Raw genomic sequence first — 15,169 nt, 5'->3', positions numbered from 1 at the left:
GGACAAATTTGTTATAGAGATGTTGAGTTTTAGGGAGGGTGTTGAGGATTGATCTCGAAAAACTCATCATCAAGTGAGCATTTGAGCTAACGGTAAACACAGTCGTCGGCTGATCGCGCATTTGTCTCTAGAATAAGAAACCGAATGTTCTGGATTATGAAATAGACGCAAACATAGAAGCATAAGGAGACATCCAGAACATTCGATATGCAGTAGAAGTAGGTATATAAGCGTGCTGTAAGTCGAGCCAAAGTTCATTCAGTAAGTTCATTGTGTAAGATCAATGTCAGTGTGTCGGCTCGGTTAGTTCAAATTGTCGCGGTACGTGAAGAAGTGTACTTGTTACTGAATATTGTGTTAAATAAACTTTTTGTGTTGCGCCTACATATACCGTGTTTCATTTAAGAAAAACCTTCAACAATTTTGAATAAAGGATCATTTGTAGTCTTTATCATCATTACCCTTGATTCTCATCATCATCATCATCAAGCTAAAGATTAGCTGTTATTACCTTCGTACATTGATCATACATTGATCAAAGATCATTTTTATAGCTTATGATCAGATGGTTTCGATAACTTTTCGATAACTTCAACTGTTGCTAAAATATAGCTAACGGAAATACTATTAGCGTAACCAAGCAAGAGTAATAGTAAAAGATAAGGCCGATAGCTTTTCATACTACTATATGTAGTTAATCTAAATTCTAAAGAAGGGTATCTTCTCATCATTCATTTCATTATTTCATTTCTTTTTACTGTATTCTATTAACAACATCAGTGCTGAAATATTTCTTGTCGCATTTATTTAACTTTATTTTCATTTTCCTCTCAGCTCTTATAAATTTGTAATATTCAAATAAATTGTGTGCCTCATAAAGCCAGAGCTGCATAACATCCATATAAATGTATTGTGTATTTGCGAAATATGTACTTAAGACTGGAACAAGTTGCTTATCATTATGCTGCTGGTTGTTATCTGCTGCTGGTTAAAAACATCAGCTTATGTTGCAGCTAACAAGATGCAAGAAATCTGCTTTACAAATTCCCCTTTGCCAGCGGAAGAGCGAAGGTACTTGGGGATTGACTAGGACATAAATATATATACATTTATACACGTATATACATAAGTATATATATTTATATATAAATTCAAATTGCTTTTGGGCAGCTAATAAAAAGCTTGTAATCAAATGGGCTGACAGACTTGGGGGCGTGTGTTTGTTGTTGTTGTTGGCCAAAAAGGAAAAAAAAAAGTTTCGCTTAACAAAGTCGCAAAGTTGAGCATGTTGGCCAGAAATAAAATGTATGCGACTTGGATATGCATGAGTGGGGCAGGATTCAGGAGCTGCTGTAGTACAGCTGGTAGGACTTCTTCTACTTCTACTTTGAGTTCATCTGCTACGTCTTCTTCTCCTTCTTCATCTTCTTCTTGTTCCGCTTCTTCAGCAGTCGCCGCTGCACTTAGCCAAGGGCTGGGCAAAAAGTAACTAAGCAAAACACTCGTTGCAGTCAACTTAAGGCTAATTTAAGTGACTGTATCTCTAGCAGTGACTATCTATATGCCATTCCCTCTCACTCTCTCCCTCTCTCTCTCTCTCTCTCACTACCTCTTTCACTGTGTGTTTGTAGTGCGTAGCTTCGAGTTGACTCCATTGGCTTCTACCTGTCCCAAACGACGTGCTCCTGTTGCTGCTCCTGCTGCTGCTCCTGCTTCTGCTCCTCTAGCTTCTCGACATCATCAATGTAAATGCTCGTGAATAATGCAAGCCTAAGAAAATAAGCTGCACTCAAGTGCGCTTCTTACTACCGACGCCAACTTTTGTTGCTTTTGTTTTTCACTCTCTCGTTTTTGTTTTTACCTGTTCAACAGAGTTTTTATTATATCTTTATGTTTGGATGTGAGTATACAGGCATATATTTATTAAATCTATTTTGCATTACGATTCATCTATGTGACATTTGATAGCTCTGAATTTTCATTGATATTAAGTGCAATTAAAATATTCGATTGTATCTGATTTACATTGATTTGAATTTATGAGTCAAAATGGGATGAATTCAGGGCAGGATGAAACCTCAATGGGGCCCCAGACAAATATCAATTTTGGGGCACCATTTTTTCACGTTCTTTCTTTTTCTTAGATTTTAAAAGAATAATAGATTATTTCAGAACCTCCTAAAATCGAGAGCATTAGGCAACCCTTACACTATCTACTTATTAATCCGGCTCTGGGTAAAATCGATAGATGCATAATCTGTATTCACATCGATACTTCAATAGAAGACGCTTCTGAAATATTATGCCATAAGTCGTATGGTAATTAATCCAGCTTTCATGCTGTTGTCTAATTACACAGCTCAACAAGATTTCGTAACTATGAATCTTGGTATATTGCTTGTAAGTGGCTTGGTGATGGTGGTGAATCATATGAATCAATCGATCAAATTGATTAATAAATATTGTTTACCCTCACTAAAGTGGATTACTCAAAGCACAAAGTAACAGTAAATAAAACGAGTAATTAGAAAGGGGATCCTTTCAATAGCATCTGGCATTAAGGTGCTTTATTCACTCATATGCCTGTTAGTTGGCAACAGATTTATTTCTATATATAATATGCAGCTGATTATGCAACACCTACAGAGCATACAAAAACACGAGCAATTACTGTTGCAGCAGTTGTTGCCGTTGTTGTTGTTGTTGTTGTAGGGAAACCAGCGAACTTGCTCAAGTATTTATGAACTTTGTTAACAGACTAAGAATTACAAACTTGTGAGCGAGCAAGTGAGAGAGAGAGTGAGAGAGAGAGAGAGAGAGAGAGAGAGAGAGAGAGAGAGTGCGAGCGAGAGAGGGAGCTTTCGCGCGCCCCACAGAAAACTTCTGAATGAGAAATTGTGTGCAAAAGCGACAGTCTGCCTGGCTGGGTTGCTAGTGAAAATGAATTAAATGGCCACGCCCACACACACACACACACACATACACACAGAGAGTGAGTGAGAGTCGCAGACATGGCCTGAGAGGTGCACTAATTGCCAGCAAGTCGCTGGACAAGTTTATGGCCAAGGTAAACGCAGACCCAAAAACTTCATAGGCCAGAGTTCAACGCGGGCCAACTTCATTCGCCGCCTACTTTCTCAAGAGTGCTCTAAGCGTGTGTCCTCCACTGTGCCAGTGTGTATGTGTATGTGTGTGTGTGTGTGCTTCAAGTTTTCGCCGTGCACAACTTTTGCTTTTACCTCAGTCGGAATGCCTGAATCTTCATTTAAAGTTTTCATTTACATCGCTCGACGTGCGCGTCGCGTGTGTTTCCTCTGTGTGTTTCCCTACAGTCAGTTCTCAGTTCTCAGCTCTCTGTCAGTTTTGTGATGTTTATCGCTTGTTGCATTCGCGCTTCTCTCTCTCTCTCGCTGCTCATTTTGCTGGAGTTAATCACTTTATGTCTCGGCTTTGCAATTTTTCCTTCATTAAAATTGCGGCCGTTGCATAAACAGCGCCGCGCCCTGATTGCATTAAAAATCTCATAAAACTACGTCAGTGCAATTAATAAAGTTGTTTTCGCATTATGCCATGTGACATAAATTGGGAATTACATATTTTTATTGTCGGCCTTCAGGCAGGTGTAAACTGACAATTACTTAACTTTCTTTAAGTTCTTTTATATATGAATATTAATAATATATTTAAATTGCAGGAAAATTCATGGAACAGAATCTGACTCGGAATATGCAGAAATTAAACGTACATAATACTTTCTCACTTTTTTTAAAAGCTGTTCAATTTATTTACGAGTTCATGTACTTCAAATTGTCATGCATTCACGAAGAGAAAGAGTATAAGGGCTTTGGGCAATTTTATCCGTTTAGCTATGCGTCCGTCATTTACCCCATTCACTTGGTCTGTCCACCTGTTCATACGTCATTCTGTCTGTCCGGCTATCCGTCCGTCCCCCTGTTGTCTATCTGTCTATTCTTCCGTCTCTATGTCTGTCCGACGATCCATTTTTTTCGTCCGCCAGTGCATCCGTACAGACGTCAAGTTGTCCCTCGGTCAATCTGTCAGTCCGTTTTTCGACTATCTGTGAATCCGTCCGGTTCGTTTATTTATCTATCCGTCCGACTGTCTGTTCATCTATCCATCTAAGTGTCTGACCATCTACTCGTCCGGCTGTCCGACTGACCGTCAGTTCATCTCTCTGTCCATCTTCCGTCCGTCCGTTCTGCCTGAAGATCTGTCCGTCTGTTATTTGTCCGCCTGTTCGATCATCTGTCTGTCCATCCAGTTATCTATATGAACCATATACCATTTCACCTAGGAGACTTGAAGTTTGGAATCTATTCCTGAGAGCATAATGATTCTATAATGTCTTATAAAGATTTCCTCGATACGCCCACTTTAAATAATGTATCTGGTATCACAGAAATTTTATTTGACGAATTGAAATTTTAATTATATATTCGACTTGACAACTGCAGATTAATGAGATATATTAGATATATCCACGCCCATAGAGGGAGTGGCAAACCAAATTTGCTTTGTCTACTTTGTCTCGCCATCTATCGGAGTAGCTGCAAACTATAAAGCCCATATACCCTCTCTCTTCTGTTCACTTCCTGCATAAGTATAAGCAATTGCTTAACATAACATTTACATCATGTAAACAGCAAATGTTAAAGCATTCCACTGCTCTCAGTGCTTTAGAGTGCAACAAAGCGAGTAGCTACTGTAGCACATGATTTCTATAGCTAGGCATTATCGAGTCGCTCGAGGCATTGTCGTTTAGTGTTCGTTATCTGGCATGTGGACTGATGATAGATCAATGTGTGTATGTGGGTGTGTGTGTGTGTGTGTGTGTATGTTGAGCAGGTAAGCTGGTCTGAGTTGGGCGTTGGCAGCACTTGAAAAAGTAATTGTTTGCGATTTGGAGAGTGCGGTGTGTGTTGTTGGCAGCCGAAGGTTGGTTGGAGCACATCAGAAGTCGTTTGTGGATGGATGCCCGGATTGCCAGAGCTCTTGAGACATTCGAGTGGACGCCTCCTGCTGCTGCTGCTGTTGGCTGGAGCCGACAACTATGTCAGTTTAGTTGGAGCCAAAGCCGTGCTGATGAGGCCCGAGAAGTGGCTGCATGCTCCGACATGCTGAATGGACAACGTCAATGGCAACGAGTTTATTTGCAGTCGAAATATGTCCCCAGAGCTGGCAACAATAGCAATTAGTTCATTGTCAATAGTTTGCTTGCTGCAAAATGTTGCACACCGACTGCCAAGAACAATTTGCCGCCTGCGGGACAACACGGCCAAGACATAGGGGAGGGGGAGCAGAGGGAGCGGAGCAAATTTAACTAAATTGTAATCGGAATATGCGCATACAAATGGCATTAGCTGCAAATGCAAATTGCTTTATGGCAGAGCAGGGACAACGGTCTCTCGGCAGACGGCAGACGGCACTCGGCATTGCTGCAGTCAAATTGCAAGCGATTAAGTGAAGTAAGCTAATTAATTTTGCTATGTATGCCATGCGAATGCGAATGTATCTAAGTATTTGTCTCTGATTGACACACATACATACAGAGAGAGAGAGAGACTGACTGAGACTGAAACTGGCAAGCTCTTTATAAACTGCTTCGCCTGTCTCTTGCCCATTGCCTCCTGCTTGCTGCTTGCTGCCTCCTGCTTGTCGCCTGTCGCCTGTCGCCTGTTTATTTTACATTAATTGAGTTGGCAAAAAGTCTACCAGCATTTCCTTTGCTGCCCTCGCCGGCTTTGGGCCATTAAATGAAACGAGGCCAGACGCCGCGCCGTCCCAGCGCAGCGTTAATAATGCTGTTAAAATCTTGCCATCGCAATTGTTCAGGACCTCAATAAGAACGTGCATAATGCACATTATCATCGCTCATCGACATCTCTGTAGCTCTGTAGCCCTCTGCATTTCGCCAGCGAGAATCGCATTTCGCTTCACACAAGACATGAATTCTCATTTAATTTCAGCTGAACTTTCAGCACTTATTTATTGATGCATATATTTCCACTTATAGTCGGTTTCATTGAATTATTCCATTGCAATTGTTAAACAGCTCAGCAGAGTTGCCAACCGAAACTGAGTTACTTCAGGCTCAACAATTCGCATAGCCATAAATTAATTAACGAACATTTCTATTATCATCATCCATTTCATATTTGAATTTGATTTGCAGTTGGCCAAAGGATTTCACTTACAGCTCTGTTTCATTGATTAACGCTACTGTGAGCTCGCCCAATAAGTTTCCTTCAAATCAAAATTATTATTTTGTTTATTACCGGTTGAATGGAACTCGCTTTGCTTTATCGAAAGTCAGCCACATTGAGAGCTTTCATTGACATCAGATTTATTACACACATTGAAGGGACTTGCACAATTGAAATATACAACTTAATTAGAATTTCCAAACTTATTTGTTGCCTAGGTATATACAGGATATATGTGTATACATATATGTTCTCTTTTTGTTATATAATAAGCCTGAAACAACAAATAATAATATTACACTTTCTCAACAAAAATTTAGATTTACTAATAAACTAACTCAACTCTAAATATTTCCATAATTTATATATGTATTGTCTTTATTTTTGCTTCATTTATTATAATTGTTCCATTTCCTAAGATGTAATATGTTTCGTCACTTTGCGAGTTTGGCTTTTTCTTGTTTTTATACCCAGGAACCCAGAATGAAATAGTTTCATGTGAATGTATGTACCATGTAGAACGAGGCGTGGCTTATCCTATAAAGCATCTATATTATGAATGAGGATATTTACGTATCTCGTAAACAACAAAAGCTATAGACTTGAAATTTTGACTGGCCAAGCGCAGATCGAGTTTTTCGCATAAATGTTTCCGATAACTTACTATCAATAATAATCGATGCATTGACTTAGATTATAAGGCATAATTGAAATATTTTTAGAGCTAGGGATATGGGATTTCCTGTGAATACAAATATTTTGATAATGTTTACATTATATTATGCTTATACTATTTATCTTATAAGCAGGATTGAATGATTGTCATAGGAGTAGTTTTTAGACTAGCTTGTTTCATATATTCATATTTTTCTTAAGATAATAATTATTATTATTATTGAAACAACAATATTTCGTATTTTTTATTTTTTTTTTTCTTGTCATTTAATGTACTGTATAATTTATAAAATTGTAGCTAAAGTTTCATTTTCATCACAACTATCATATGGTACTATTGTGTAAGAGAATGTACATGTAATTTATCTACTATATATTTTTTTTGTTCAGCTTTTCTTACAGCTCCCATCCATTGCACTTTGTTCAGCTGAGTATATTTCTTCTGCACTTGCTGTACATTCGGATTGCTGTAGGGTTATTTGAAATTTAGCTAATGTATTTGTATTTGTATTTGTTTGGATTGTTTTTTGCTGCGGCAGCTAGCAAATTGGCAACTGCGAGAGATGAAAAAGAGAATTGCATCTCCGATGAGTTGAGCATGCATGAGGGAGGCTGCTGTGCAGCCAGGACGACAAATTGAGCGAATGGATGACAATTTCGATTTGTGTTGTAAAATTGTTGTAAAAAGTGCAGCCGAAATGCAAGAAAAAAAAAAAAAACTAAACAGAATATGGAATATGCCAAGGATGTGAGCTGAGCAAAGCGTGGCTAATAAAAAAAAAAAAAAAAGATGATGATGACGATGGTAAATATGTAGCTATGCTAGAGGGTTGCCACACACACACACACACACACGGCGTTGCTCTTAACTTTTTCGCATGTAGCATAAAATTTTTGGTAAAGTTTAGTTTTCATTTTATGTGCCATGTTTATTTATTTTTATTTGGCTTGTCCTGCAGCTCCTGCTGCTTGCCGTCTCTAGTTTTTCACTATCTTCAGCTATTTCTTATATCATCTGTGTGTGTGTGTGTGTGTGTCTATGTGTTATTTCTTTTGCTCGTCTCTCTTTCATCTCGACGCTCTTTATAATAATGCTGCCCTTTTTTTTTTGTTGTTCGTTGTTTGTTGTTGTTGTTGTCGTTGTTCTTGTTGTCTGCCAAGCAAATGAAAAATAAGCTTTCAAAACATTTTGTGCCATTTAAAGAACAACATTTTCTGTTTCAGTTTGTGTTTTTGTTTTTCTTATATTACCCGTACGGTCTGCCCCAAAAATGCTGGACATTGTTATTGTTGCTGTTAGATTTTCATTTGTGTTTGTGGAAAATCGTTTGTTGTTTGTCCAATTTGGATTTTTATGCACATCTCTATATATATGTATATGTATATGTGTATATATTAGCTTTTTGTTGTTGCTTTTATTTGCTGCGAAGAAAATGAGTTTTTCTTTCCAGTTGATGTGTTTAATGGCGTTTGCTTTTACAACTTTTCTTCTCGCAGTCCTTGGAGCCGCACATTTATGCTAATTTTTTATGTGTCAACCAAATAGCTGTGAGCTGCCAGCAGCTGCAGCTGCATATTTTGCTTTCGTTGTAATTAAAGTAAAATTCGTGGCCCTTAAAGCAAGGCAAGAGTGCGAGAGAGAGAGAGAGAGAGAGAGAGTGAGAGAGGGAGAGGCAGATGAGTTGATTTAATTTGCCGCATTTTTGCAATTAAGTGCAAGGCCCTTGAAACTCACGCAGCCAAACACTAATTGCATTTTTTTTTCACGCCCGATAAGAGAAGCGCCGACACACACACACACAGACACGCACACAATGGAAAGCGACTAATGCTGCTAGCTAACTTAATTAAAGGCAAAGCTGCAGCCAACTGCCTACGGTAGGGCCTGCCACTCTCTCTCTCTCTCTCTCTCTCTCTCACTCTCACTCTGTCTCTCTCTATCTTCTTCTCCCGCTCTCCCTCTTTCTCACACTCCTAGATATGTCGCGCAGCATCTTTAATAAAGCGTGAGGCGAGCCAAGTTGGCCGCAGGTAATGAAAATCCTGATGACAATTTTTAGTTGCTGCAATGAAAACATTTCAATTGCGGTTGCCAGGCGTCGACGCTGCTGTTGTCCTTGCGGAAGTCGTTGCGCCTGATTGCCTGACCAGCAGCAACAGCAACAAGAGCAACAGCAACAACAGCAACAAGAGCAACAACAGCAACAACAGCAACAACGGCAACGGCAGCAACAGCCGCAACAAGAGCAACAGCAACGACAGCAACTGCTGCAAACAAAGCGGATGAAGTCAATCCAAGTAAATGCTTTTCTACTCTGTTCCACATCCCTTTTCTCATTGCGTTTCGCTTTCGTTTCGCTCTGGCATTCGCAACAATTGCAATTGTCATTATTGTTGCTGCTGCTGCTTTGGCTTATTGTTGTAATTGCCGCAGCTTCTGTTCGGCTGCTTGTGGCAGGTGCAGGCGTCGCTGACAATCACAGCCATTTCCCATTTAACATTTCTCTCCCTCTCTCTCTTTCTCTCTCTCTCTCTCTCCTTCTCTCTCTTTCACACACTTGCAGGATTTTGCAATTCTTTAATTTATTTACACAGCTTTTTATTTGCTTTCTATTCTGTCTCTGTTAATAACAACTAAAACCATTTTGTTTTATTTATAGAACTTAAGAGTCTTTTGAGCATATTTTGTACAATTTTTTATTTCTATATTTTCTGCTTCTTGTCAGCCGTCTTTTAATTCCATTCGCTTTGAAGTAGTTCATAAATCATCTACAAAAAGTTGCATGCATAAATTAAAAATTACAACTAACACAAATATATAAATAGATTACTAGTCTCTGACAAAAAAAAAAAAAAAAAAAAAAAAAATATTCTTTAAACCTAAAATTGTCAGAAAATAAAGAGCAAACAAATAAATAAAATATTTTTATGCAGATGCTTTCAACATTTGAACTCGAATAAATAGCTGGAAAACATTGTGCATGTTTTATTTATTGCATAAATTATTTACTAGCTACGGCATACACTTATGGGCGGTAACAACAAACTGAAACACATTCATAATACAAAGGTTTCTGTCGAGACTTAACAGTCGACTGACTGCCCCTACACAGAGACCTTATGATGCCAAAAAGGTTCGCTGAAACCTCCAAGCACAGCCATAGCTAGCTGCGCCTGATAGATAATCGTTAAGTGTACTTGGCTGTTAATTTAAGTAGCAGTAGGCTAAAATGAGTAGATGTTCTAGATCTTGGCTTTTAGGTCTATCAAACTCATATTGAATAAATGTCTTACAATTTATTATAATATTAGTATAAGTTTATATACTTCATATAGACATTATAAATATGTATATTTATGCTTGGTCAATATTATTTATCTATATCCACATATAGAAGACTCTTGTGTCTTAAAGCTACTTCTATATACCCAAACAAAGCTGCATTTTTCTGTTGCTTATATGCAATATATATAATAATCTGTTGCAGACCTCATACATATATTATTATAGACTCTCTAATTGTAAGAACCATATAGTTGTGCAATTTTCTTTTACACGCTTCTTGAATTGTAAAATTTTTAAAAATATGGCTGTATATATTTACAGATAGAAACTAAGCAACCGCTGTGATAACGGTACATTTGGAAAGCAAATACTACTTAATATACTAGCTTGCTAAATAGTTTAGCCCTGAAGAAACAGAAAATTTTCTATTATATGTATTATATTCTATAATATCTAATATATTATATTATATCTATTATGTCTATAAATTTATTTATTTATTTATTTATTTATTTTTTTTTTGCAAGCGTTAATTTAAATTGAACTAAAGACAGCTAAATCTATATCATAAAAGTATATTATTAACAATAAAAGAAAATATCATATCTATACACATTAATCAAATATAGAAATCAAAATAAAATGCTGCATTAATTTTCTGTTCTATACATTTATTATATTTTAACCATTATCTTAAAATTTTGTCTATATGGTTTTATATTTTATATATTATACATTTTCTAGTTCCTATGATTTTTCATTTAGATTTTCGATTAAGCTTCTATTTCTATCGAATTTAATTTTAATTTCAGATTTTAGCTTTCAATAAATTTTGTTTTTTTTTTTTTAATGTTATGAAGTGCTCTACTCAATGTCTATATAAAACTAGTTTGTATATTGATATATTATTATAAATCTCACTTGCAACTTGCTCTACTTTCCGTCTCATTTATATTGCCATCTAAAAGAGATCTGATTCAGTTAGTCATATCTGTTAGCCCGCAGAGCATTCAATCTTCGGCTTCGGGTTGGGTGAGCGCTGCTCTAGCTTGTTGCCTTGACACAACTGAGATAATAATTCTTTTTGAAAATTGAAGCACTTTAGAGAGCACTGGCTGGCTGTGTGGGAGCTGTGTGTGGACTGTGTGTTGTGTGTTGCGTGTGTGCTGGGGACGCCAGCTTCATACTTACTTGCACACATGGAACGGAGCCGTGGAACGGTTCATTAGCTGCGCTGGCTAAAAAATGTGCTGCCAAAGCGAAATGTATGCAATCTCAGCAGCTCGCCAGCTCACCAGCTCGCCAACTTGGCCCAGTGCTCCACGGGACACAATATTTCTTTTAACATACAGCGCTGGGTCCTGTGCCAGTTTGCCGTGTAGCTTGAATAAATAATGCCAATCTATCTTGTACAGAGCGAATGGATCAAATGGCCATGCGTTTGACTCCAGCAAGGCGTGCGACTCTTAAAGCGAACTATTTAAATATTGTAGCTTTTCGTTCATTTCCAACCGTCATAAATGTGCATATTATAAACAATAGAAAAGAATCGAGACTCCTGCTGAGAGGTGCGAAAAGCCAAACTGAGATACGAGACACGGAAAAAAGGGGCGAGCAGACGACATTGCTGCGGTCATCGCAAATTAATGGCCTTCAAAGTGGTTAAACAGCTGGACGGAAGCTGCGAGCCAAACAGCAAAAAACGGGGTTCATTGAGTCCACACAAAAGAGCACCAAATTTTATGAGTTTCCACGGCAAAATAAGAAATTTTGCACAAAATAATATTACCCAAGCATGAACGAAGACAGCTAGATGGAGAGCACGAGGCGGTTGGTTGTTGGCTGCTGTTGCGGGCGTTGTTGTTGTTGTAGCTGCTGCTAGTGCTGCTGCTGCTGCTGCTGCAACTGCTGCTCTTATAACAACTGTCTTTTAATGCCCTATAAGCGGGTAGTTTGATTTTGTAAGAGCATTTGGCTTATATATAAATATCAACTATTTTATATAAATTTCTTTACTGTTTACTTTCATTTCTTGCCTTCTCTTTTCCTTCCCTTGTCTTATAAAGTTTTTAGAATATAAACAGCTTTACTTTTATGCTTTACATGCTTTTCTTTTGCTATATTCAACTCAAAAATTAAAGTAACGCATCTTTCTCTTAGCTTCGATGCCGTTCGCTGCCTTTCTTATCAGTCAGTTAGTTTGTTAATCAATTAGGTAGGTATAACTAATATAATATAATATATAATTAAAATATTATGTCAAGATATTATTGATTATATAGATGATTGGGTCAAATTGCATGGACTGCCTTCATTCTTGAATCTTAAGAGCTCTCACACATGATTTCTGGATATTTTAACTTGCTTGAAATACCCCAAGATCTGCCAAGCTTGATTTTACTTGCAAAATCAATGTGTTCCTCTAGGTGCTCTGGGGTAAGCCAGACCTACTAGACCTACTAGTTTTATCCCATTTTCCAAAGCCTTACACGGATTCTCAAATGATTCTAGCTTAACATACATTGGAAGTGATTTCAAAGCAGAGGTTGTTCCTGTTAGCTATGGAAGATCTTGAGCTAACTCTAAAGAAAAACAACTCAGTTTGTATATTCCTTTATTTATTTTTAATATTTTATTTTTTTATGATATAAATAAAAAAAAAATATATTTTTTAAATATGAATATTTTTTATTTATAGCTAGTTTACAAAATACGAAATTTTAAGTTTTTCTTCAATTTTTATTCTTCTATCATGCTCATATTATACATCTCTCAAGCGCTCATCCTCTTTTATACTTTACTAAGCTTATTTTTTAATAAACTTCCCCTAACATGTCTTACAGGGAATTTACTGATCGGCATGCCTTGTAGCTCTCTACCCTTTAGCTTGGGTGTTGCCATTAAGTGCAAAAGGATTTTCATCCTTATGCGCATCCTGTGCATAATACACTCGCATCGGCACACGCAAAACTCATTGGCATTGTCTGTGTCTGTCCCTGTCTCTGGCTCTGTCTGGGTGTGTGTGCAACTCTTCAATTTACAGAAATCCTCCATTCTCTCTCTCTCTCGCTCTCTCGCTCTTTTTAGTTGTGAGCATGTGTGTGTGTGTGTGTGTGGTAAGGATATGCCAATTTATTGCACACACGAGTGCATTAGAGTGCCAGCCCCATACTTGGATCCGTCCGTCTGCCTGTCTGTCTGTCTGCCTGCCTTGGGCAAAGTTTTTGTGTTCATTTGGTTGATTGTGGCTGCTGCATGTCTGGCAGAAATTACTTAATCCTTGCGGTTTTTTGGAGCAACTAGCAAAACCCTTCAGCCAGCAGCACATTAAAGCAATTGTAATTGCCAATTGTTGTTGCTGGCCATGTAAGCCGCATTCGAAAACTATTTTGGCCATATTCTCTGGCTTAAACCCTTTAAGCAGCCTCCCACACCTCAACTCAACCTCTGCACAATGCTCCAGCCTCAAATAGCCATCGGGGCTGCCCGACTGCAACGGGGCTGCAACTGAAAGACGACGGCAAGTGAACGTTACCGTCTTTAAATATTTGCACCGCCCACTGCCGGCATTTGCTTCGATAGTCGTTTTTATGACCCCAAGGGACGCGATGATTCCTTACAGCTGCTTGCGTCCTGTTTCCTGTTTGACTGCAATCGCTGATGCTGCTGTTGATGCTGCTGCTGCTGCTACTCCTGCTCCTGCTCCTGCCGCTGCTGCTGTTGGTCTTCATTTTTATTGCCGCACGCTGATGCAACCCGCTGCGTTGCATTCACGTCGCAGATTACAAATAAATTATCGCCTAATAGTCCTTTTACTGCCTAGCTGATGTTGTTCTAGCTGCCTGGGTTGACACCAAAGTCGCCGCTGCTGCTGCCGCTGCTGGTGCTTCATACTTCATTTTTCATTTATACAGCAAATAAGGTCTGTATTTTCTTTCGTCCGGCATTGCTTACACTCAGCTGGCGCCTACTTATGTATGCCATCAATATTGAACAGGAGGCAGCGACAGCGACTCATCTGCCTCGGGCACAGCATACTCCATGCATTGGTTTCGATGGCAGCGCCAAGAGCTTTCTCTGGGCTGCTGAGCATTAAGAGCCAGTGACCGCAGCAAAAAGGTTGTATATACAGGGCATATCAGGTAGATTGCCGCACAAGGATTACTGGACTGCACACAGCTCCCTCAGCTCAACGAGAACTCTCTCTCTCTCTCTCTTTCTCTCTGTGTATGTGTGTGTTGGAGCTGTCGGTAATCCGACTTAAGCTGGGCAGTTGTAGCAGCAGCACCTTGTTTATCTGCTACTCGTGCAACACCTGCAACTGTGAAAAGTAGTTAAGAATGCCTATGCAACGAACTGATGTAATGATGTATGTATATATGAATGCTAGCTAAATGCGGATCCATTGCCATGGAAAAGAGTTGAAGGCTTTGTATTTTTATAGCGTATATACAATTTGAGTAATTTATATCTCTAAATCTTTCGAAATATGATTTATTGTATTTTTGGTTCTCAGCTAAATTGGATGAGAGACCTGATTTCCCGAATCCTTTTCTTCCTAACCTAGATAGCAAAGTTTGAGAGCGTAAAGTTTTTTTGAAAGTGCCGAAGAGTTATTCACCCAGCAAGCCACTAGAACAGCAATTATTTGCGCCAACAAACCCATCAGAGTCTTTTTATTTAGCTTCTCTCCAAGAATCTAGATTCCAAATTTTCGTCATGTCTCTGAGATTGTCTCTGAGCAATATGTCAGCAATACTTTGTAGTCTGCATCCATAGATTATTTTTAGGCGCCCTCCTTCCTCTTCACCAGTGTGAACTATTAAGTGTATTACAATTATCATCAAGGAGACATCAAAGTTAATTCTAGCTCCGGTTATTATGCCAAAGCTTTCGAAGCATGGTTCGATACTTACAGAAGGAATCATACCTAAAGGCATTCCTTAGCCTTTGGCAATATCGAATTTTGTCTGTAATCAAACCG

The sequence above is a fragment of the Drosophila mojavensis genome, unplaced genomic scaffold (genome assembly GCF_018153725.1).
Source record: "Drosophila mojavensis isolate 15081-1352.22 unplaced genomic scaffold, ASM1815372v1 contig_16, whole genome shotgun sequence".
NCBI lineage: Eukaryota > Metazoa > Arthropoda > Insecta > Diptera > Drosophilidae > Drosophila > Drosophila mojavensis.
This window is presented reverse-complemented; position numbering follows the sequence as displayed.